The sequence below is a fragment of the Ovis aries genome, chromosome X (genome assembly GCF_016772045.2).
Source record: "Ovis aries strain OAR_USU_Benz2616 breed Rambouillet chromosome X, ARS-UI_Ramb_v3.0, whole genome shotgun sequence".
NCBI lineage: Eukaryota > Metazoa > Chordata > Mammalia > Artiodactyla > Bovidae > Ovis > Ovis aries.
In genome coordinates, this window is record NC_056080.1 from 111,941,920 (window position 1) to 111,968,348 (window position 26,429).

Genomic DNA, 26,429 nt, shown 5'->3' on the forward strand with positions numbered 1-26,429 from the left:
GATGTCTAAAGTCTTTTGCAACTCTAAAGATCTATAATGATTATAGTTTGACAGATATAGTTTTCATTTACCATTCAATGTATTCTATCATTATTTCTATAAGTCATCCAATCTTTCAGTTAATTTACTTCACAGAAAGAAATGTGTGGAAAAGAGGCACAGTTGACTGAATTTTTCAATTTTCACTTTTCAACAGGTTGTATTTATATCATGCTGACACAGTAAAAAGAAAGGTAAGTAAAAACAATTATGTTAGGTGAAATAGAATTGGTTATAGGAATTGCATATGTTATATATAATATAGAAATTATATAAATTATACAATACAATTAGAAATTATAATATATAACACAGAATGAAATTTATAGTAATATAGAAATATATAACATATAATACAGAATATAAATAATATACAATGTTAGTGTGTTAGTCTCTCAGTTGTGTCTGACTCTGTGACCCTATGGACTGTAGCCCTCCAGGCTCCTCTGTCTACGGAATTCTCCAGGCAAGAATGCTGGAGTGGGTTGCCATTTCCTTCTCCAGGGGATCCTCCCAACCCAGGGATCAAACCTGTGTCTCCTCCATTGCAGGCAGATTCTTTACCATCTGAGTCACTGGGGAAACCCTAGTACATAATATGAAATTGAACATTAAATATAATAAAATGCATTATTTATGTATGAAAGTGAAAGTCCCTCAGTCACGTTCCACTCTTTGTGACCCCATGGACTGCACAGTCCTTGGAATCCTCCAGGCCAGAATACTGGAGTGGGTAGCCTTTCCCTTGTCCAGGGGATCTTCCCAACCCAGGGATCAAACCTGGGTCTCCCTCATTGCAGGCAGATTCTTTACCAACTGAGCAATCAGGGAAGCCCTATTTATGTATAATTATTATATATAACACATAATACATAACTCAGTCTTTCTTCTAACTTTGATAATATTATTAATGCAAAAGAAGTATGTCCCAAGGGAAGATGAATTAGAAAATATAGATAAGCAAAGGTAACAGAGTAAACGAAATAGGAAAATCTATTTTAATTCCAGTATCTAGGAATAATTATTATTGTTTTGTGGTGTATTTTCTCTAATTCTTCTTTCTCTTTTACTTCCCACCTCTGGTATACTACACATGTAATTTTGTATCCTGGTCAATTTTCTCAATATCATATTATGATGTTTTTTTCATATCAATAAAATTAGGTGTTATTCTTATATCTTTTCCATTACAGTATTTTAATTTGATGTACTAATATATAACATCTTCTATTTTTGATATTTTAGTTTGCCCAATTTTTTCAAGTGACTACAGCTGTAATGCATATTTTGAGAGAGCTGAAAAAGTTATTCTGACATGTATCTCCTGGCTTTAAAGCACTGCTTTAGTCCATAAAGTACCTATTGAAGTAAAAAAAAAAAATGAATGAAACATACAGATGCAGTTATAGAAATTATACGTATGTTTCCTAAATCACTATTTATCCTAAGATACTTGACTGAATAATAATTTTTTTATTCCAATTTGGTATACTCTATTTATCATATACTAAATAATTAACTTCTCTTTGTCCTTCTATAATTGCTGTTTTGTCCAATTGATCTATATGCTCATATTTACAGTAGTATAACACAATTTTTATTATAGCTTTATGCCAACTGACTTTACATTGTGCAGACAATTGCTATAATTGTTGGTGTACATATTGTATCAGGAAAAATCAACCATGATCAACAGTTCATATATATGATATGTGAATCAAGACTGGCAATGTCCTGACAAATGCACCGATAGCTAGCAAATCCATTTGTTTTAATTCATATTGATGTGACGTTTTTACTGATGGTCTTCCTTTACACTGTTGTGTTACTTGAGCTGCTGTTCTCAATTAAGAATGACAAGGAAGAGTCTGCTTAGATGTAGAAATGCAGTTCTCTGGAGATAACTCTGATGGAGAATTAAAACCCAGTGAGTCAAGAACATTGTTTTTTACTCACTAGTCAATTCAAGGGTAATTTGAGAAACTAGAACTCTTTAAATATTTCCTTATGAGGAACTTCCCTGTTTGGGGAATATAATAAATTTTAAGAGTAGTGTTTCAGTTCAGTTCAGTTCAGTTGCTCCGTCATGTCCTACTCTTTGCAGCCCCATGAATCGCAGCACGCCAGGCCTCCCTGTCCATCACCATCTACCGGAGTTCACTCAAACTCATGTCCATCGAGTTGGTGATGCCATCCCGCCATCTCATCCTCTGTCATCCCCTTTTCCTCCTGCCCTCAATCCCTCCCATCATCAGAGTCTTTCCCAATGAGTCAACTTTTCTCATGAGGTAGCCAAAGTAATGTTTAGTTTGGTGCAAAAGTATGGCATTTAAAGACACTCAGAAGTATTAAACAAAAAGTATTGTTTTTAACTTTGTCATTTATTCTGTCATAATAGAACATAGGAAGATGGATAATAAAAACAGAGGAATAATATGATGGTTCCATTACTCCATCATAGAAAAAGACACACTGATTAAATAATTGAATTTTTTGTTTGTTTCTTGAATGTGATCAAAAAAGCACAAAACTTAATAAGAAGGGATCTTAACATCTTTATCCATAAGGATTAACCAGAACTATACTGTGACCTCAGTTTTTTCACTAAAGAAATAAAGTCCTGAACCTAATTACAGCTTATATATTTGACTTTAAAATGAACTTTTCATCCCTTAGGATCCAGCAAAATGTGTTCAAACACAAAAAAGAGAGCCAAAGAAAGAATAATAAGGGAAAAATATCAGAGACATTATATTTGTCCTTGAAGATTTGGAGAAATATAGGTAATGAACTAGCTTTTACTAGACACTTTTACATTGATTTTCTTAAATATAAATGGTCTGTCATAAACCATTTTAGGTTTGAAACCCTATCACTAATGCTTCACTTTAGCTTGGAGGATTTCTCAGTTCTTACTGCTTATTGGGGATTTGATAACAGGCCAAATTTATTCAAAAAGTAAATTGATCAACAATATCACTAGACAAAGTATACAAATGGGTAGAATTTAGACCAACCATACAAATTATGGGCATGCTTCTTTTTAAAAAACAAAACATTAAAATTATAATATTGAGGTAACTAACCATGTATGAGTTCATGAAATCATACATTAATATTTCTCATTATACATAGCAGAATTCAAAAAAAATATTATTTTTGAAAGATTGGTTTGGACCTTTGTCTGAAGAACTTCCCTTGTGGCTCAGCTGGTAAAGAATCTGTCTGCAATCCAGGAGACCTGGGTTCGATCCCTTTGTTGGGAAGATCCCCTGAAGAAGGAAAAGGCTACCCACTCAAGAATTCTGGCCTGGAGAATTCCATGGACTGTGTAGTCAATGGGGTCACAAAGAGCTGGACATAACTGAGCCACTTTCATTTTCATTTTCACTTCTGAAGAACTTCTACTGTTAAGTACCTCAATTTTGCTATAAGCCAGGTTTTTACTGTCATTCTCAGCATATCAATAGTGCCACTATTGGCTAGGAATGTTTGATGTAGTTATGGGATCCCCCACGGATATCTTCCCAACCAAAGTCAGTGTTGTGGCTGGACAGGCTCTTGTAGTTCTTGTTTTGATTGCAAGATTCACATTAGCAAAAAAATCATCAAGGAACTTTTGGGAAAAAAAGATATGTATTACTCAGACAGAGGTCCTGGAAGGTACATTGGACACTCAAGGGCTACATAGCAAAGTCATGAGGAAAGAGAGAGAAAGCATGCCAACCTGGAGCTCTGCCTTTATTGGTGTCCAAAAGAGGGATGCCTAAGACTTCACAGGTTCACTTTTTATTGGAGAATTTAAGCATAAGAGTGGGAATTATAGCATGGGAAAGAAAAATAGAGATCACTCTCAGTAAACCTAGGTTACTCAGGGTTTTCTAAAAGGAAAATCTCATGGTGGGGCAGCCTGGTTTTTCATTTAGTTGAGCTATGTCATATAGCCGACAATATGTTTGAGATGGATGTCTTTGAAATAGATTCCTTGGCAATCAAAAACTTAATATCAGACACTTACATTACAATCAATAATTTTAAAAGTTTAATGTCAAACGCTTACACTCCAGCAGTTATGTCAATGACACAGCATCACCTTTACAAAATGAACATTAAGGACAAGGAAAAGGAAGGATATTGGTATTTTCAGAACACTTATTATTCTCCCCTCTATTCCATAATTCCTATTACCACTGGAATTCTAAATTCAACTTTGATCATGTTTTCCACTGAAAACTCTCTTTTATTGGCTTCTGATTGTCTAGAGAATAAAATTCAAACTCATCTTGATAGCATAAAATTTATATTCCAGTATCATGTAATATTTTTGATTACCTAAGAGTGATTTTATTTTGATGCATTTATATTATTTTCTAGCTGTTCTGTATATCCAAAATGTCCTGTTTCCTTGTTAGCCTTGATTGAATTCAAATTAGGGGCAGACAACATTTCTATTCAAATGTCAAGGTTTATTCAACTCTTGATGCAGAAAGAAACCCTTTGGTTATGCTATTGTAGTTTGTTATTTTTTAATACTTCTATGTTGAGTTCAACATAAGCTAAACTCATTATAATTTGTCATGACTATGCTTATCCTTGTCAATTGGATTGTGTGTGCATTGGGAAATGGACCACATTGCATTCATCTTTGTAACTCTGCAAACAAATATAGATTTTTGTATATAGAAGAAAATTATGTTTATTAAGTAAATGGTAAAGTTTATAATGCAGTCAATTCTTACAATATGACAGGTTATAGTGTGGAATAAAATAAGACAATCTTTTACCTAATCCAAGTGTCCTTATAACAAAAGAAGTCTTAGTTGATGAACCAAGGATTATAATTTCTAATATAATATTATAAGCATAAAGTATGTTATATGGTATTCTTATAACACCAGGACAATGTTAAGCACAATGTTAAGAAGATAGAACAGGCATATCTTGTTTTAATGTACTTTGCTTTATCACTCTTCATAGATAGTGCTTTTTACATAATGGTTTGTGGCAACCTTTCCTCAAGTAAGTGTATAGGACCATTTTTCCAACAGCATTATTATTTTTATTGAGATATAGTTAATTTACAACATTATGTTATTTTTCAAGTATACAGCTAAATGATTCAATTATACATATACCTTTTATTATACATATTCCTTTTCAGAACCTTTTTCGTTATAGGTTATTATGGAAAACTGAGCACAGATCCCTGTGCTATACAGTAGGTGCTTCTTGGTTATCTATTTTATATATAGTAGTGTGTATATATTAATCCCAAATTCTTAGTTTATCCTTCCCCCTCAGCATTACTTTATAATTAAGGTATATAAGTTTTTTTACACATAATGCTATTGTATACTTAATAGACTATAGTACGGTATGAACATAACTTTTATATGCACTGGGAAGTCAAAAAAATTGTTTGACTCACTTTACTATTTGGTCTGAAACTAAACCTATAATATCTCAGAGGCATGCCTGTAGATGATCAATGAATAATTGTAATTTACATGTGCCCTAACATAAGAAGAAGTGGCAAGAATACACAGAAGAACTGTACAAAAAAGATCTTCACGACCCAGATAATCATGATGGTGTGATCGCTCATCTAGAGCCAGACATCCTGGAGTGTGAAGTCAAGTGGGCCTTAGAAAGCATCACTACGAACAAAGCTAGTGGAGGTGATGGAATTCCAGCTGAGCTGTTTCAAATCCTGAAAGATGATGCTGTGAAAGTGCTTCACTCAATATACCAGCAAATTTGGAAAACTCAGCAGTGGCCACAAGACTGGAAAAGGTCAGTTTTCATTCCAATCCCAAAGAAAGGCAATGCCAAAGAATGCTCAAACTACCACACAATTGCGTTCATCTCACATGCTAGTAAAATAATGCTCAAAATTCTCCAAGCCAGGATTCAGCAATACTTGAACTGTGAACTTCCTGACGTTTAAGCTGGTTTTAGAAAATGCAGAGGAACCAGAGATCAAATTGCTAACATCCACTGGATCATGGAAAAAGCAAGAGAGTTCCAGAAAAATATCTATTCTGCTTTATTGACTATGCCAAAGCCTTTGACTGTGTGGATCACAATAAACTATGGAAAATTCTGAAAGAGCTGGGAATACCAGACCACCTGACCTGCCTCTTGAGAAATCTGTATGCAGGTCAGGAAGCAACAGTTGGAACTGGACATGCAACAACAGACTGGTTCCAAATAGGAAAAGGAGTGCGTCAAGGCTGTATATTGTCACCCTGCTTATTTACCTTACATGCAGAGTAGAAACACAAGCTGGAAACAAGATTGCCGGGAGAGATATCAATAACCTCAGATATGCAGATGACAGCACCTTTATGGCAGAAAGTGAAGAGGAACTAAAAGGCCTCTTGATGAAAGTGAAAGAGGAGAGTGAAAAAGTTGGCTTAAAGCTCAACATTCAGAAAATGAAGATCATGGCATCTGGTCCCATCACTTCATGGGAAATTGATGGGGAAACCGTGGAAACAGTGTCAGACTTTATTTTTGGGGGCTCCAAAATCACTGCAGATGGTGACTGCAGCCATGAAATTAAAAGATGCTTACTCCTTGCAAGGAAAGTTATGACCAACCTAGATAGTATATTCAAAAGCAGAGACATTACTTTGCCGACTAAGGTCTGTCTAGTCAAGGCTATGGTTTTTCCAGTAGTCATGTATGGATGTGAGAGTTGGACTGTGAAGAAAGCTGAGCTCCAAAGAATTGCTGCTTTTGAACTGTGGTGTTGGAGAAGACTCTTGAGAGTCCTTTGGACTGCAAGGAGATCCAACCAGTCCATTCTGAAGGAGATCAGCCCTGGGATTTCTTTGGAAGGAATGATGCTAAAGCTGAAACTCCAGTACTTTGGCCACCTCATGGGAAGAGTTGACTCATTGGAAAAGACTCTGATGCTGGGAGGGATTGAGGGCAGGAGGAGAAGGGGACGACAGAGGATGAGATGGCTGGATGGCATCATGGACTTGATGGACGTGAATCTGAGTGAACTCTGGGAGTTGGTGATGGACAGGGAGGCCTGGCGTGCTGCGATTCATGGGGTCGCAAAGAGTCAGACACGACCGAGCGACTGAACTGAACTGAACTGAACTAACATAAGCTGTGAACGTATTAGTCAGTGATGTCTGACTCTTTTTGACCTCACAGACTGCAGCCCATTAGGCTTCTCTGTCCATAGAATTCTCCAGGCAAAAATCCTGGAATGGGTAGCCATTCCCTTCTCCAGAGGATCTTCCAGACACAGAGATCAAACCCGTGTTTCCTGTGGCTCCTGCATTGCATGCAGATACTTTACCACTAAGACGCCAGGGATGCCCCAACTTAAGCTGATATAAGAATAAAAATGAACTTTAAAAACAATAAAAGCACATGTACTTGCTGAATTGAAAAATTCACCTACGAAAATGTAATTGGATTAGTTATGTTTGCTAAAAATAGTTATTTCCTCAAACATTATAATATTTAGACTATATCAGCATGATACAGGGTATAAGAATTATTCTAGGAAAGGGATTTAATACAAGGAATTAAGTGCTTAAAACCATTGCTAGGCTTGGAAGTCAGTTGCAGAGCACCAGCATCCTTCAGATTTACTAAAGCAAATTTTCATACTGTTCATGGGGTTTTGAAGGCAAGAATACTGAAGCTGTTTGCCACTGCCTTCTCCAGTGGGCCAAGTTTTGTGAAGGTCCCTCACCCTCAAGACTGTGAAGGTCCAGGAGTCTCTGGCAGAGGCAGTTATCTCACATGCTTGCAAAGTAATGCTCAAAATTCTCCAAGCCAGGCTTCAACAGTGCATGAACTTCCAGATGTTCAAGCTGGATTTAGAAAAGGCAGAGGAACCAGAGATGAAATTGCCAAAATCCGTTGAATCGTGGAAAAAGCAAGAGTTCCAAAAAAACATCTACTTTTGCTTTAATGACTATTTCAAAGCCTTTGACTGTGTGGATCACAGTAAACTGTGGAAAACTCTTAAAGAAATGGAATACCAGACCACCTGACCTGCCTCCTGAGAAATCTTTATGCAAGTCAAGAAGCAACAGTTAGAACTGGACATGGAACAACAGACTGGTTCCAAATAGAGAAAGGAGTACATCAAGGTTGTATATTGTCACCCTGCTTATTTAACTTATATGCAGAGTATATCATGTGAAATGCCAGGTTTGATGAAGCACAAGCTGGAATAAAGATTGCCGAGAGAAATATCAATAACCTCAGATATGCAGATGACATCACCCTTATGGCAGAAAACGAAAAATAACTAAAGAACATCTTGATGAAAGTGAGAAAGGAAAAGTGAAAATCTTGGCTTAAAACTCAACATTCAGAAAAAGATCATGGCATCCAGTCCCATCACTTCATGGCAAATAAATGGGGAAACAATGGAAACAGTGAGAGATTTTATTTTCTTGGGCTCCAAAATCACTGCAGATGGTGACTGCAGCCATGACATTAAAACACACTAGCTCCTTGGAAGAAAAGCTATGACCAACCTAGACCAGCATATTAAAAAGCAGAGACATTACCTCGCCAACAAAGGTCTGTCTAGTCAAAGCTATGGTTTTACCAGTTGTCATTGGAGAAGGCAATGGCAACCCACTCCAGTACTCTTGCCTGGAAAATCCCATGGATGGAGGACCCTGGTAGGATACAGTCCATGGGGTCACTAAGAGTCAGACACAACTGAGCGACTTCACTTTCACTTTTCACTTTTATGCATTGGAGAAGGAAATGGCAACCCACTCCAGTGTTCTTGCCTGGAGAATCTCAGGGATGGGGGAGCCTGGTGGGCTGCCATCTATGGGGTCACACAGAGTCAGACACAACTGAAGTGACTTAGTAGCAGCAGCAGCATGTATGGATGTGAGAATTGGACTATAAAGAAAGTTGAGGGCTGAAGAATTGATGCTTTTGAACTGTGGTGTTGGAGAAAAGTCTTGAGAGTCCCTTGGACTGTAAGGAGATCCAACCAGTCCATCCTAAAGGGAATCAGTCCTGAATATTCATTGGAAGGACTGATGCTGAAACTGAAACTCCAATACTTTGGCCATGTGATATGAAGAGCTGACTCATTGGAAAGACCCTGATGCTGGGAAAGATTGAAGGCAGGAGGAGAACAGGATGGCAGAGGATGAGACAGTTTGATTGCATCACTGACTCAATGGGCATGAGTTTGAGCAAGCTTTTGGAGTTGGTGATGGACAGGGAAGCCTGGCTGCTGCAGTCCATGGGGTCACAAAGAGTTGGACATGACTGAATGACTGAACTGAACTGAAAATAAATTTGGTAAGGACAGTGTAGGAAACAACTGAAAATGTCACACTTTCCCTGGAGCTCTGACATTTGTGACTTACAGGGAGGAAAGAACTTTTGCTGACTGTTACAATTAACCATGTCTGGTGAATGCAATATCAACAGTCACTGCCTACTGGAATAAAGACAAACAACTTCTTTTACTTTTCTGCTCTATAAGTCTATTTCTGGTGCAGTTCATTGGCAGAATCTAAATTATATCTAGAACCTTCATAGCAAAGATGTGAAAATGGCTCATTAGGGCAAACAGCGAGTCCTTGAACGACAGTGTAGTGACAACTGTTTCACTGAAATTTGAAGAGCACAACCCCAGAAAGTCCTGAGCAGCCTACATTGCTGCCTTGTTACCATCACAACCAGGGAGGAACCCTAGCTGCCACAGTTGGTCCTAGTCATCATCGCAACCATGAATAGTGAGAGGCTGCCCGCTGCCCTGCCCTCAGCCCAGAGGACACAAAGCATGTCAAATGGGCAGTGATGCAAGAAGCAGTTGCCTGGGCAGGCTCATTTATTGGTGGCGACAAGGTCATCACAATGAAGGTTGAAGAAACTGTAAAATAGTTCAATGTAAGAAACAGATATGGTTTCATCAACAGGAATGCCACCAAGGAAAATGTATCAATATTAGTACAGCAAACCCCATAAAGAAAAATAGCCCCAGGAAGTAGCTTTGCAGAGTAGGAGATGGAGAGAGTGTGGAGTCTGATGTTGTTGAAGGAGAAAAGGTTGTAGAGGCAGCAGATGTTACAGGCCCTGGTGGAGTTCCATCACCAGGCGGTAAATATAGTAGACCATAACCATTAGGGAAGCTATCCATGTCCACCCAGTTACCAGCAGAATTAGCAGAACAGTGAGAAGGAGGAAGAGAATGAGAGATGGGAGAATGCTCCTGAATGCCAGGCCCTATGAGAGGCGAAGGTTCCCACTTTAGTATGTATGGAGACCCTATGGACAGTGACTACAGTGTTCCAACCATCCTCTGCAGGGAGAAGTGATGGAGGGTGCTGACAACCAGGGTGCAAGAGAACAAGGGAGATAAGTGAGACAGAATAACTATGGGGTTATACCTAGATCACAATTCTCCAGGGGCCATCCCCACCAAACACAGCCCAGAGAGGACATGAAGAAAATAAGGAAAATCAAGTTGAGACCCAAGGTCAGCAGCCACCTCAACCTTGGTACTGCCGCAACCTCAGTTACTGATACAGACACTCAACCAGGAGATAGGAAAGAAACAAAAGCAGCCAATCCATAAGCTAAGAATCTGTCTACTTTCTAGACTGAGCAGGATGGAGCTGAGTCAATGACAGTTTATTATCTCTACCATCGTTTGGTTTAGTCATTCAACAAGAAGTAATTAACATCAAATTCCAGCAATTAGAAATGAACAAAATATTGGAACAGAAGATTATAAGTTCTTGCTTTTTGTCTGTTGAACAGATAACTGGAACTGTCTGCATTATCTATTCAGCATGGAGTTTTTATTATTTTTAGATAAAGACATTTCTTTTTGTTGATAAAAAAGGTGTTTTTTTTTTTTTCAAAGAGACTGGTATTTCTTTATATACTTTTAAAGGTTTTTTAAAACTGTTTACTATTTGGTCAAGTTTTGATATTTTTAAAACCTCATTTCTAGTTTGTAATAAAAGTTTACAGCTTGATTTTTTCAAAAAAGTCAACAAAATGTAAGCACCTGTTAATAAAAGTCTTAATTAAAAAGTCTTATTAATTAAAACATAACAGTGGAAACTTAAGGTGATAATATTGGGAAGTTAAGTGAAAGTGAAAATGAAGTTGCTCAGTCATGTCTGACCTTCAGCGTCCCCATGGACTGCAGCCTTCCAGGCTTCTCTGTCCATGGGATTTTCCAGGCAAGAGTACTGGGGAAAAAAAAAAAAAAGAGTACTGGAGTGGGGTGCCATTGCCTTCTCCGAAGTTGGGAAGTTAAAATACATATAATTTTCAACCTAGCACACACAAACATGGAATATATGTGTATTGGTGCATCCTTCATACAAGAAATGGAGATACAAGAGCAATGACCAAAGTTTTTGGGACCAAGGTAACTTTTGTTTAAGGAGAGATCCATGAATGAATATGAAGATTATCCTAGTGCTCAGGATTTTGCTCTCTAATGGGAAAGTCAAATCCTATTTAACTTGATAAATCTAGAAAATAAAAAAACATTGAACAAATCCAACAGTAAAACCATATACAGTAAGATCGATAGAACAAGAATAATGTGAACATTTTAGTTTAGAAAGTGTCTGACTCTTTGCAACTCCATGGGCTGTAGCCCACCAGGCTCCTCTGTCCATGGAGTTCTCCTGGCAAGAATACTGGAGTGGGTTGTCATTCCCTCTCCATGGGATCTTCTTGACCCAGGGATCGAACCTGGGTCTTCCACATTGCGGGCAAATTCTTGACTGTCTAATCCACAAGATCACAACTTTTTCTTATCTTAAAATTTCCCTCAATATATAAGTACAATATGCATGTATAATAAACAACATACAAATTTTATTGATACATAAATCATAAGTATATAATTAGATGAATTTTCAAAGTGAATACATGGATAACCATCATTCATGCCAAGAAATATAATATTTTCAACAGCATTGGTGCACACTCAACCAAGAATGACCAATGTGTTGACTTTTAGCTTCAAATACTAGTTCCCCTAGGTTTCAAACTTTATATGCCTTTATATACATACAGTAGAATGAATACATAATCTTTAGTATATTCAAAGAATAGAAACTACACAGCAATGAGAACTAATATACCAGGAATGAAATGGAAATCGTGGACTAGTGAGTTTACATATGGTCAACAATATTCAGTTCAGTTCAGTTCAGTCACTCAGTCGTGTCCGACTCTTTGCAACCCCATGAATCGAAGCATGCCAGGCCTCCCTGTCCATCACCAACTCCCGGAGTTCACTCAGACTCACGTCCATTGAGGCAGTGATGCCATCCAGCCATCTCATCCTCTGTCGTCCCCTTCTCCTCCTGCCTCCAATCCCTCCCAGCATCAGAGTCTTTTCCAGTCAACTCTTCGCATGAGGTGGCCAAAGTACTAGAGTTTCTGCTTTAGCATCATTCCTTCCAAAGAAATCCCACGGCTGATCTCCTTCAGAATGGACTGGTTGGATCTCCTTGCAGTCCAAGGGACTCTCAAGAGTCTTCTCCAACACCACAGTTCAAAAGCATCAATTCTTCAGTGTTCAGCTTTCTTCACAGTCCAACTCTCACATCCATACATGACCACTGGAAAAACCATAGCCTTGACTAGATGGACCTTAGTTGGCCAAGTAATGTCTCTGCTTTTGAATATGCTATCTAGGTTGGTCATAACTTTTCTTCCAAAGAGTAAGCGTCTTTTAATTTCATGGCTGCAGTCACCATCTGCAGTGATTTTGGAGCCCCCCAAAATTAAGTCTGACACTGTTTCCACTGTTTCCCCATCAATTTCCCATGAAGTGATGGGACCAGATGCCATGATCTTCATTTTCTGAATGTTGAGCTTTAAGCCAACTTTTTCACTCTCTTCTTTCACTTTCATCAAGAGGCTTTTTATTTCCTCTTCACTTTCTATCATAAAGGTGGTGTCATCTGCATATCTGAGGTTATTGAGATTTCTCCTGGCAATATTAGCTATTGCCAAATGCTTTTCCAAAGTGAATGTACCAGTTTACTCTACCAGGAGTATACAGGAAATCAGATTGTCTTACATCTTAACAAAAACTTGATACTATCTATCTACTTTTAAAAATTTGGGCAGTATTACAAGTATTTAATAGTTCTTCAATCTGATTTTAATTAGCATCCCTTTGATGACTAATTGATGTTGACTGCATATTTAATATGCTTATTGGAGATTTGAAATCATCTATAGGGAAGAACCTTTTCAAGCTAATCTGACTTGCACAGTCTTATTAAACTGATTTGAAGAAGGTTGTTATGTATTTTGGAAGGAAATCCTTGATTGGATATATGTATTGCTTCTTTTTATCAGAGCAAATAGTTCTACATCATACTTGTTTTATCATTTTCTTGCCATCTGTGATATGCTTGGTTGCTCAGTCAGGTCTGCCTCTGCAACCCCGTGGACTGTTGCCTGCCAGGTTCCTCTGTCCATGGGGATTCCCCAGGCAATAACACTGGAGTGGGTTGCCATGCCCTCCTCCAGGGGAATCTTCCCAACACAGGTTTCTTGCCATATGTGTTGTCAAATTTGAATTTCCTATCGTCTCACATAGCTCTTAAACAAATCCATACTTCTCCAATATCCAGGCCTTTACTTTCTACTGGGCTTCCCTGGTGGCTCAGAAGTTAAAGCCTCTGAGCGCAATGCAGGGGACCTGGGTTCGATCCCTGGGTCAGGAAGATCCCCTGGAGAAGGAAATGGCAACCCACTCCAGTATTCTTGCCTGGAGAATCCCATGGATGGAGGAGCCTGGTGGGCTACAGTCCATGGGGTCGCAAAGAGTTGGACACGACTGAGTGACTTCACTTTTTTTTTCACTTATTTTCTACTTCTTTCGATATAGCATTACAATTTTAGTCCTAATAAAATCTAATTTTCATCATCGCACTGTCCAGGTTAAGAATTTATGAGTTGTGTTATCCAAAGGGCAAGAAATTTTACTGCCATAAAGTCCTGTGGGAGCTTCCCTTGTAGCTCAGTCAGTAAAGAATCTGCCTGCAGTGCAGGAGACCCAGGTTCAATCCCTGGGTTGGGAAGATCCCCTGGAGGAGGAAATGGCAACCCACTCCAGTATCCTTGCCTGGAAAATTTCATGGACAGAGGAGCCTGGTGGACTGCAGTCCATGGGGTCGCAAAGAGTCGGGCACGACTGAGCGACTAACACTAACTAACACTAACACTAATGTCCTTTGGGAGCATGGGAAGTTGGGACAGGAAGCTAGAGAAGAGGGAAATAACTGTTACTCTTCACTGCAAGTCTGGCCTTTGTGGAGGAAAGAATTAGCTATGAAGAGTCTTAAACTGCAATACAGTTTTAGGAAAATTAAGGTCAGGTTGATATAGTGTTCTGAGATCAAAGTTGCCCTGTGAGATTAGTCCTACATCTCATAGGAATGGATCTGCCTTAGTATCACTGTGACATTCAGTCATTTACTGGCAGCCACCTTTAGGCGATCCTGGAATCTTCTATTACATTCTCTGTAGTACAAGATCTTAGAGCTGTATTTTTACGGTCAACACAAGAGCTCATTATAAATGACCTGAACAAACAAAAAATCTCCAACACTTCACAATCTTGGCCCACTACCTTTTTTAAAATCAAGTTTATCACATATTATCCCCTTCCACAAAATTCTTGTTCTAGTCTTCACTGTGCCTCTTATTCCCCATCTCCTTAGCTGCCATTTTTGTTACTGTTCCTCTGTTCCATGTTTTATACTCTGACTATAATATTCTTGCACTACACTTCCACTCACTGAAGTCCAATTCTTTCATCAGGGTCCTGCTCAAATTCTATTAGTTTACTGTTCCAGTGACCTTTATTTTTTTCAAAATCTTTTTAGCATTTATATTCCAAATCCTTTATAGTATTTGGTTTCTTATTGTTGTGTTTGTATGCTAATACATATATAATTTACTTAACTTTATAGAACTTATTGAAGAAAAACATTGGAGGATCATATCTTCTACAGTGTTTCATATTCTAGGAATTAAAATGCTTTATATGTACACTCTCAGGACTTTGCATATCTTCTACAGTGGCATATACCAAACTGCATTAGATTTATTTGTTTGTTTGATCTATTATACCCATCATACATAACATGCTCAAAATATATTTATTGAATAGATTGCTGAATGATTCTAACTTAGTTATTTTATTATTTCATCCTCTATGTACTTTGTGTTTTGGTAATATATATTCAACTGTGGCTTGATCTTTCTCAGATTTATGACTCATTTGGTGCTCAGCATTTTGGAGTGATATCACTAAACCAGGAAATACACCTTTATTGATTAAAATATACCTCATATCTATTTTTATCATCATGCAATGTAATTGATTATAGAAATACCTGATTTTACAAATTATTTTTAGATTATTGTTAAACTGATAGCATCAGTATACTTTATACTTTGGATTAATAAAATGCAGGAAATAACTTAAGAAAAATATTTCAGTGAATCAGTTTTGAATATTTCCCATTATACTATAAGAATATAAAAGTCTATTAAATGATCAAACCTCCATATTTACTAAAGTAAACCTAGTCCAGAAGTTTTTCAAATTCTACCTTTAAAAGATCACTAACGGATTCCTCAAAAATAAACCAACAAACTAGTAGAAAAAGAGATCGTATTTGTGGTTTCCAGAAAGAGGGGTCGAGGAGTGGGAATTGGATGAAGGTGATCAGAAAACACAAACTCCCAGGGATAAGATAAATAAGTACTAGGGATGTAACCTACAACATGATGATTGCAGTTACCACTGCTGTATGGTACATGTGAAAATGGTTAAGAGAGTAAATCCTAAGAGTGCACATCACAAGGAAAATGTATTTCTATTTCTTTAATCTTTTATCTCTATGAGATGATAAATGTTCACTAAGCATATTGTGGCTATCATTTCATAATGTATGTAAATCATATCATTATGATGCATACCCTAAACTTATTCAGTACTATATGTCAGCTGCATCTCAATAAAACTGGAAGAAAAAATGGTATGTGATGGTATGAACTATAATGCTATGAAAAATCAACAATAACACCAGTTCTGATGAGATGGATGAAACTGGAGCCGATTATACAGAGTGAAGTAAGCCAGAAAGAAAAACACCAATACAGTATACTAACACATATATATGGAATTTAGGAAGATGGCAATGACGACCCTGTATGCAAGACAGGGAAAGAGACACAGATGTGTATAACGGACTTTTGGACTCAGAGGGAGAGGGAGAGGGTGGGATGATTTGGGAGAATGACATTCTAACATGTATACTATCATGTGAATTGAATCGCCAGTCTATGTCTGACGCAGGATGCAGCATGCTTGGGGCTGGTGCATGGGGATGACCCAGAAAGATGTTATGGGGAGGGAGGTGGGAGGGGGGTTCATGTTTGGGAATGCATGTAAGAATTAAAGATTTTAAAATTTAAAAAATTAAAAAAAAATAAATAAATAAAAATAAAACCAAAAAAAAAAAAAACCACCAGTAATAATTACATTTGCTTGAATAACATAAGATCACCATTAATAAGAGCATGAAAATAAAAATAGAAAAAAAAATTCGGCCCATTTCCACTTCCATAGACCAAGACAAACACTTGGCTTTTATTTTGCAAAAACTTTTATAATTAAAACCCCCAATATGACTTCTAAGTTATTATTTAAAAATTTTTTATTTGACTCTAGTAAGAATAATATAATTAAATCAATATAATCCAGTCAACATCCTTTGACTTATTTTCATTTCCAAGGAAAGAAAAATACTCTGCACATGAGTAAATATTAGCAAGTTGAGCACGAAGTTATACATGATGAAATCCAAATGTGATTAAAATTAATAAGCAGTCTCTGCTTTTTTACAGAGAGAATAACACCAACATTGTACAGACACTTTAAAATTAAACTGGATAATAACTTAAATGGAAATTAAACGCACCTGATTTTCTTACTATGAACATTGAACAGACTTATGCAAAATATGGGAAAATATGCATCTCTGATGAACAAAGGGTAATCCTATTTTCTATAGTGTGGTGGGAAGAATAGTTGTTTTCTCAAAACATCCAACTCCTATTCTCTTGAACTTAAATTACATAATTAAGGTTGCTTATCAAGTGACTTTGAGAGGGGAATGTTATACTTTTATATCAGGATGAAAGTGATATTACCAGGACGGGGTGGGGAGGCAATGTAACTACGAGGGTTCTTATATGCAAAATCAGGAAAATCAGAGTCAGAATCATATAGTATGAGGGAGACTCAATTATCCATTTTTTATTTTGAAGATGGAAAGGTGCTATGAGACAAAGAACTCAGCATCCAAAAGCTGAAAAATATAAGAAAACAAATTGTGTCCATATTGGGATAAATGGTGGCCCCCAAAAGACATTGGAGAAGGCAATGGCACCCCACTCCAGTACTCTTGCCTGGAAAATCCCATGGACAGAGGAGCCTGGTGGGCTGCAGTCCATGGGATCACTGAGGGTTGGACACGACTGAGCGATATCAGTTTCACTTTTCACTTTCATGCATTGGAGAAGGAAATGGCAACCCACTCCAGTGTTCTTGCCTGGAGAATCCCAGGGACAGGGGAGCCTGGTGGGCTGCTGTCTATGGGGTCGCACAGAGTCAGACACGACTGAAGTGACTTAGCAGTAGCAAAAAGACATGCCTATGTAAAATCCCTTTACAATGTGTAAACTGAATGTTCTTGGGAAATATAATTTTTCAGATACAATTAAACTACAGATTTTGAGATCAGATTATACTGCATTATCTGAGTGGTCTCCTATTCCAAAGACAAATGTTCTTATAAAAAAAAAAAAAAAAAGGAGGGGCTTCACTTATGGCTCAATGGATAAGAATCTGCCTGCCAAGGCAGGAGACATGGGTTTAATTTCAGATCTGGGAAGACCCCACATGCTGTGGAGCAATTAAGTCCATGTACCACAGCTATTGAGACCACATGTTGCAACCACTGAAGCTCACATACCCTAGAGTCTGTGCTCTGCAACAAGAGAAGCCACTGCAATGAGAAACCCACACATCACAACTAGAGAGTAGCCCCCCCTCACAACAACTAGAGAAAAGCTGTGCATCAGTGAAACTTCAGTATAGCAAAAAAATAAATTATTTAAAAAATAGAAATTTAAAGAAAGAAATAGGGAGATTTGAGACAGACAGAAGTATGGAAGACAGAGGAGAGGAGAAAGCAATTAAGGATGAAGACAAAGATCAGAGTGATATAGGTACAAGTCAAAGAACATGTTAAGATACCAGAAGCTGAAAGAGGCAAGAAAGGATTTTCGCCTTGAGTTCCAAAGTGACAGTGGCCCTTTCTGACATCTTGATTTTGGATTTTTGGCATCCAGAATATAAAGGAAAAATTTCTCGACTTTGTAAGCCACTACAGTTCAGTTCAGATCAATTGCTCAGTTGCGTCCGACTCTTTGCGACCCAATGGACTGCAGCATGCCAGGCCTACCTGTCCACAACCAACTCCCAGAGTTTACTCAAACTCATGTCCCTTGAGTCAGTGATGCCATCCAACCATCTCATCCTCTGTCATCCCCTTCTCCTCCCGCCTTTAATGTTTTCCAGCATCAGGGTCTTTTCCAATGCGTTAGATCTTCACATCAGGTGGCCAAAGTATTGGAGTTTCAGCTTCAACATCAGTCCTTCCAAAGAATCATTTCAGTCAGTTCAGTTTCTCAGTCCTGTCCAACTGTTTGTGACCCCATGAACCACAGCACACCAGGCCTCCCTGTCCTTCACCGATTCTCAGAGTTTACCCAAACTCATATCCATTGAGTTGGCGATGTCATCTAGCCATCTCATCCTCTGTCCTCCCCTTCTCCTCCTGCTTTCAATTTTTCTGAACAACATGGTCTTTTCAAATCAGTCAACTCTTCTCAACAGATGGCCAAAATATTGGGGTTTCAGCTTCAACATCAGTCCTTCCAATGAATACCCAGGACTGATTTCCTTTAGGATGGACTGGTTGGAACTCCTTGCAGTCCAAGGGACTCTCAAGAGTCTTCTCCAACACCACAGTTCAAGAGCATCAATTCTTTCATGCTCAACTTTCTTTATAGTCCAACTCTCACAATCCATACATGACCACTGGAAAAACCATAGCCTTGACTAGACAGACCTTTGTTGGCAAAGTAATGTCTCTGCTTTTTAATATGCTGGCCAGGTCAGTCATAACTTTCCTTTCAAGGAGTAAGTGTCTTTTAATTTCATGGCTGCAATCACCAACTGCAGTGATTTTGGAGCCCACAAAAATAAAGTCAGCCACTGTTTCCCCACTTATTTGCCATGAAGTGATGGGACCAGATGCTATGATCTTAGTTTTTTGAATGTTGAGGTTTTTTTTTTTTTCTTTCTTTCAATTCTTTTTGGTTTTGCCATACATTGACTTGAATGTTGAGTTTTATGCCAATTTGTTCATTCTCCTCTTTCACTTTCATCAAGAGGCTCTCTAGTTCTTCTTGGCTTTCTGACATAAGGGTTGTGTCATCTGCATATCTGAGATTATTGGTATTTCTCCTGGCAATGTTGATTCTAGCTTGTGATTCATCCAGCCCAGCGTTTCTGATGATGTACTCTGCATAGAAGTTAAATAAGCATGGATACAATATATATACAGCCTTGACATACTCCTTTTCCTATTTGGAACCCGTCTGTTCCATGTCCAGTTCTAACTGTTTCTTCCTGACCCCCATACAGGTTTCTCAAGAGGCAGATCAGGTGGTCTGGTATTCCCATCTCTTTCAGAATTCTCCACAGTTTATTGTATCCACACAGTCAAAGGCTTTGGCATAGTCAATGAAGCAGAAATAGATGTTTTTCTGGAACTCTCTTGCTTTTTTGATGATCCAGTGGATGCTGGCAGTTTCATCTCTGGTTTTATGGCTTTTCTGAAACCAGCATGAACATTTGGAAGTTCACCATTCACATATTGTTGAAGCCTGGCTTGGAGAATTTTGAGCAGAACTTTACTAGCGTGTGCTGCTTGCTGCTGCTGCTAAGTCACTTCAGTCATGTCTGACCCTTCACGATCCCATGGACTACAGCCTACCAGGCTCCTCCGTCCATGGGATTTTCCAGGCAAGAGTACTAGAGTGGGGTGCCATTGCCTTCGCGTGTGAGATGAGTGCAATTGTGCCATAGTCTGAGCATTCTTGGACTTCCCTGGTCACTCAGACAGTAAAGCGTCTGCCTACAATGTGGGGGACCTGGGTTCTAGCCCTCAGTCAGGAATATCCCCTGTAGAAGGAAATGGCAACCCACTCCTGTACTCTTGTGTGAAAAATTCCATGGATAGAGAATCCTCATAGGCTACAGTCCATGGGGTCTCAAAGAGCTGAACATGACTGAAAGACTTCACTTTCACTTTGAGCATTCTTTGGCATTGCCTTTCTTTGGGATTGGAATGAAAACTGACATTTCCCAGTCCTGTGGCCACTGCTGAGTTTTCCAAATTTGCTGGCATATTGAGTGAAGCACTTTCACAGCATCATCTTTCAGGATTTGAAATAGCTCAACTGGAATTCCATCACCCCCACTAGCTTTGTTCGTAGTGATGTTTCCTAAGGCCCACCTGACTTCACATTCCAGGATGTCTGGCTCTAGGTGAATGTTCACAGCACTGTGATTATCTGGGTCATGAAGATCTTTTTTGTACAGTTCTTCTGTGTATTCTTGCCACCTCTTCTTATATCTTCTGCTTTTGTTAGGTCCATACCATTTCTGTCCTTTATTGTGCCCATCTTTGCATGAAATGTTCCCTTGGTATCTCTAATTTTCTTGAAGAGATCTCTAGTCTTTCCCATTCTATTGTTTTCCTCTATTTCTTTGCACTGATCACTGAAGAAGTCTTTCTTATCTCTCCTTGTATTCTTTGGAACTCTGCATTCAAATGGGTATATCTTTCCTTTTCTCCTTTGCTTTTTTGCTTCTCTTCTTTTCACAGCTATTTGTAAGGCCTCCTCAGACAACCATTTTGCTTTTTTGCATTTCTTTTTGTTGGGGATGATCTTGATCACTGTCTCCTGTACAATGTCACCAACGTCTGTCCATAGTTCATCAGGCACTCTATCTATCAGATCTAGTTACTTAAATCTATTTCTTACTTCCACTGTCAAATCAGCTGTGCTTTGCTGGAGCAGCTGTGAAGAGATACCCCCCATCCAAGGTCAGGAGCGGCAGCTGTTCTTAGCTGGACTGTCTGAATCCAAGGTCAGAGAAACCCCAGTAAGATGGTAGGCACTGGAGGAGCTGTGAGGAGATATCCCACATCCAAGGGCAAAGGAGAAGCTCCAGCAAGATGGTAGGAGGGGTGAATTCACATTTAGAATCAAACCCCATTCCTGCCAGAGATGCTCAGAGGGCTCAAACAAACTTTGAGCGCGCCAGGACCCAGGGACCCCACAGAGACTGACACAGAACGTGTTTGAGTGTCTCCTGTGGAGATACAGGTGGGCAGTGGTCTGCCACAGGGAGAGAGGCTCTGGGTGCAGCAGACTTTGGTATGGAATAAGCCCTCTTGGAGGAGGTCGCCATTAACCCCACCATAGAGCCGCCAGAACTTACACAGGACTGGGAAATAGACTCTCAGAGGGCACAACAAAAATGCATCAGGACCAAGAAGAAAGGAGCAGTGACCACATAGGAGACTGTCCTGGACTTGCCTGTGGGTGTCCAGGAGTCTTCAGCAGAGGCATGGGTCGGTGGTAGCCTGCTGCAAGGTTGGGGGCACTGAGCATAGCCGTACATGCATGGGATTTTTGAGGGAGTTCACCATTATTTTCATTACCTCCACCATAGTTTGGCCCTAGGTAAATAGCAGGGAGGGAACACAGCTCCACCCATCAACAGAAAATTGGATTAATGATTTACTGAGCATGGCCCCATCAATCAGAACATGACCCAGTTTCCCCCTCAGTTAGTCATTCTCACCAGGAAGTTTCCATAAGCCTCTTATCCTTCTTCATCAGAGGGCAGACAGACTGAAAACCACACTCACAGAAAACTAACCAATGTAACCACATGGGCCACAGCCTTGTCTAACTCAATGAAACTATGAGCTATACCGTGTAGGGCCACCCAAGACAGATGGGTCATGGTGGAGAGTTCTGTAAAGATGTGGTCCACTGGAGAAGAGAATGGCAAACCACTTCAGTATTCCTGCCTTGAGAACCCCATGAACAGTATCAAAAGGCAAATAGACAGGACACTGAAAGACGAACTCCTCCAATCGGTAGGTGCCCAATATGCTTCTGGAGATCAGTGGAGAAATAACTCCAGAAAGAATAAAGGGTTGGAGCCAAAGCAAGAACAACACCCAGTTGTGAATGTGACTGCTGACGGAAGCAAGATCAGATGCTGTAAAGAGCAATATTGCATAGGAAGCTGGAATGTTAGGTCCATGAATCAAGGCAAATTGGAAGTGGTGAAACAGGAGATGGCAAGAGTGAACGTTGACATTTTAGGAATCAGCGAATTAAAATGGACTGGAATGGGTGAATTTAACTCAGATGACCATTATATCTACTACTGTGGGCAAGAATCCCTTAGAAGAAATGGAGTAGCCATCATGGTCAACAAAAGAGTTTGAAATGTGGCACTTGGATGCAATCTCAAAAATGACAGAATGATCTCTGTTAGTTTCCAAAGCAAACCATTCAATATCACAGTAATCCAAGTCTATGCCAAGACCAGTAATGCTGTAAGCCACTACGTTTGTGGTAATTTGTTATCACAGACTTAGAAATTAAATAAAAACTCAGAAAACCTCCTGGAGAAGGCAATGGCATCCCACTCCAGTACTCTTGCCTGGAAAATCCCATGGATGGAGGAGCTTGGTGGGCTACAGTCCATGGGGTCGCTAAGAGTCGGACACAACTGAGCGACTTCACTTTCACTTTTCACTCTCATGCATTGGAGAAGGAAATGGCAACCCACTCCAGTGTTCTTTCCTGGAGAATCCCAGGGACGGGGGAGTCTGGTGGGTTGCCGTCTATGGGGTCGCACAGTCGGACACGACTGAAGCAACTTAGCAGCAGCAGAAAGCCTCCAGGAAGGAATATGGCTTTGCTAAAACATTAATTTTAGCCCAATGTGACCCGTTCTCATCTTCTAACCTCCAGAATTGTGAGATAATATATTTGTATTGTTTTAAATCACTCACATTTGTGTTAATTTGTTATGGTAGCAATAGGAAACAAGGATGCATAGCTATATAAAATGTGGTGTTTCAGCACTTCTCTGAAAAGAACAGACTTCCAGTGAGCCTTTGATACTCTTTGGAAAACCTACTAAGTATTTTTTTGCTAGTAAATTTCTGTAATATCTCTAATGACAATTTTACATGTTCTCCTTTCTAATCAATCTCAGAGCACTTTTACTGTCTGACTTATTTCATTTAGCAAACTACCCTCAAAGTCTGTCTGTGTGTGTTAGTTGTTCAGTCCTATGTGACTCTTTGTGACCCCATGGGCTCCTCTGTCCATGGAATTCTCCAAGCAAGAATACTGGAGTGGGTTGCCATGTCCTTTTCCAGGGCATATTCCTGACCCAGGAATCAAACCCAGGTCTCCTACATTGCAGACAGATTCTTTATCATCTGAGCCCCAAGGCTGATTCAAAGTCTGTTTATCTTGTTGAAAATCCTTTTCTTAATGGATGAATAGTATTCTATTGTACATATATACCACATTTTGTTTGTGTTCATCTGTTGATGGACATTTAAGTTGTTTCTGTGTTGGTTACTGTAAAAAAAAAAATGTAGGGGTGCTGGTGTCTCTGTGTCATAGAGATTTTGTTTCCTTCAGTATATACCCAGAAGTAGAATTGCTCAATAGTATAGTATCTCAGTTTCTAATTTTTTGAGGACCCTCCATACTGTTTTCCATAGTGGCTGCACCAGTGCACCAACAAGGGTTTTCTTTTCTCCACATCCTTGTCATCATTTGTTATCTCTTGTCTAACAGCCATTCTAATGAGTGTGAAGTGATGTCTCATCATGGTTTTAATTTGTATTTCCCTAATGATTAGTGATGGAGAAGGCAATGGCACCCCACTCCAATACTCTTGCCTGGAAAATCCCATGGACAGAGGAGCCTGGTAGGCTGCAGTGCATGAGGTAGCTAAGAGTCAGACACGACTGAGCAACTTCACTTTCACTTTTCACTTTCATGCATTGGAGAAGGAAATGGCAACCCACTCCAGTGTTCTTGCCTGGAGAATCCCAGGGACAAAGGAGCCTGGTAAGAGGCCGTCTATGGGGTCGCACAGAGTCGGACACGACTGAAGCGATTTAGCAGCGGCAGAGGCAATGATTAGTGAAAAAATATGAGCGCCAAAGAACTGATGTTTTTGAACTGTGGTGCTGGAGAAGACTCTTGTGAGTCCCTCGGACTGCAAGGAGATCCAACCAGTCCATCCTAAAGGAGACTCGTCCTGGGTGTTCATTGGAAGGACTGATGCTGAGGCTGAAACTCCAATACTTTGGCCACCTCACGTGAAGAGTTGACTCATTGGAAAAGACCCTGATCCTGGAAGGGACTGGGGACAAGAGGAGAAGGGGACAACAGAGGATGAGATGGCTGGATGGCATCATCGACTCGATGCACATGAGTTTGGGTGAACTCCGGGAGTTGGTGATGGATAGGGAGGCCTGGTGTGCTGCGATTCATGGGGTCGCTAGGAGTCGGACATGACTGAGCAACTTAATTGAACTGAACTGAACTGAACTGAACTGAACTGAATGATTAGTGATGCTGAGCACCTTTTCATATGCCTGTTGGACATCTGAATATCTTATTTGGAAAAGTGTCTACATGGGTCCTTTGCCCATTTAAACAAATGATTATTATTATCATTTTGCGTAAGTTGTTTTCATATTTTAGACATCAACTTCTTAGAAAGTACATGATTTGCAAATACTTTCTCCCATTACATAGGTTCCCTTTCATTTTGTTTATGGTTTCTTTTACTCTGAAGAAGCATTTTAGTTTGATATTGTTCTACTTGTTTGTTTTTGCTTTTCTTGCTTGTGTTTTGTGTGTCACATCTAAAACATCTTTGCCAAGACCCATTTCAAGAAGCCTGTCCTCTGTTTTCTTCTAGTTTTATTATTTCAGGTCTTATATTTAACTCTTCAACCCATTTTGAGTTAATCTTTGTGTATGATATAAGATAGGGGTCTACTTCCATTCTTTTACATATAAATATCCAACTTTCCCAGTGTCATTTATTTAGAAGACTGTTTTTACTTCACCAAGCGTTGTTGACTTTCATGTCAAATAGTTAACCATATATGTCTGGGTTGACTTTTGGACTCTCAACTCTGTTCCATTGATTAATGTATCTATTTTCATGCCAGTACCACACTGTTTTAGTTACTATAGCTTTAAAATCAGATCATGTAGTGCCTTAGCTTTTCATTTGGATAGTTTCAGTTGCTTTATCTTCAAGTTCACAGATTTTTTTGTAGTGTCTAAACTGCATAATCTCATATAATTATTTTCCCCTACTTTGTTGAACATATGGAATATACTCAATATTAATTATTTTCATGCCCTTGTATATTAATTATATAATTTCCATCATTGATGAGACTACTGCTTCTATCAGTTTTCCCTTTTTGGTGTTATATTTTCCTACTTCTTTTCATGCACTGCAACTTTTTATTGAATATCTGATATTGTGATTTTGTTTTGCTGCTGAGTACTAGAAATCATTGTATTCCAATCAGTATAGTTTAGCATTCATCTTGGACACCATTATGTTACTTGGAAATAGTTTCTCCTTTGGGGATTTGACTTTGAGTTTATTAGACAGGACCACAGAAACCTTTATCTAGTGTTAATTTTGTCTCTCTACTTAGAAAATACCCTTCTGAGTATTATTTCTTTCTTTCTTTTTTTTTTTTTCCAATGTTCTAATTTTTTTTTTTTTTTTTTACTTTACAATACCTAATGCCCCATATATTATGAGGTTTCCAACTTTGGTTTGTGGAAACAAGAATTATTCCCAAAATGAGTTAATAGTATTATTTCCCTGGCTCTTTTTGGTTGTTTATTTATTTGACCTCAGGTAGTTTCCTCATATGCATGCACTAAAATAGTACTCAGCAGAAAAATTGAGGAAGATCATCTTATTTTATTCTGTCCTGTGAACTTTAATTATGTTAGTCTTCCCAGATTTGTGGCTCCATGTCCTCAACTCAAAGAGATTGCCAGGCTTTGTCTGGGTTTCTGATCCCTGCACTGAAACTCTTTCTAGGAGTAATCTGGGACAATTATAAGGCTCACCTTGTCTC

At 38.9% G+C, this 26,429-nt stretch overlaps 1 pseudogene; it reads left to right on the forward strand.

Moving 5' to 3' along the window:
- The first annotated feature begins 9,852 nt into the window (after window positions 1-9,852).
- LOC101103545 (Y-box-binding protein 1-like) lies at window positions 9,853-10,578 on the forward strand (annotated as a pseudogene).
- The last annotated feature ends 15,851 nt before the right edge of the window (window positions 10,579-26,429 follow it).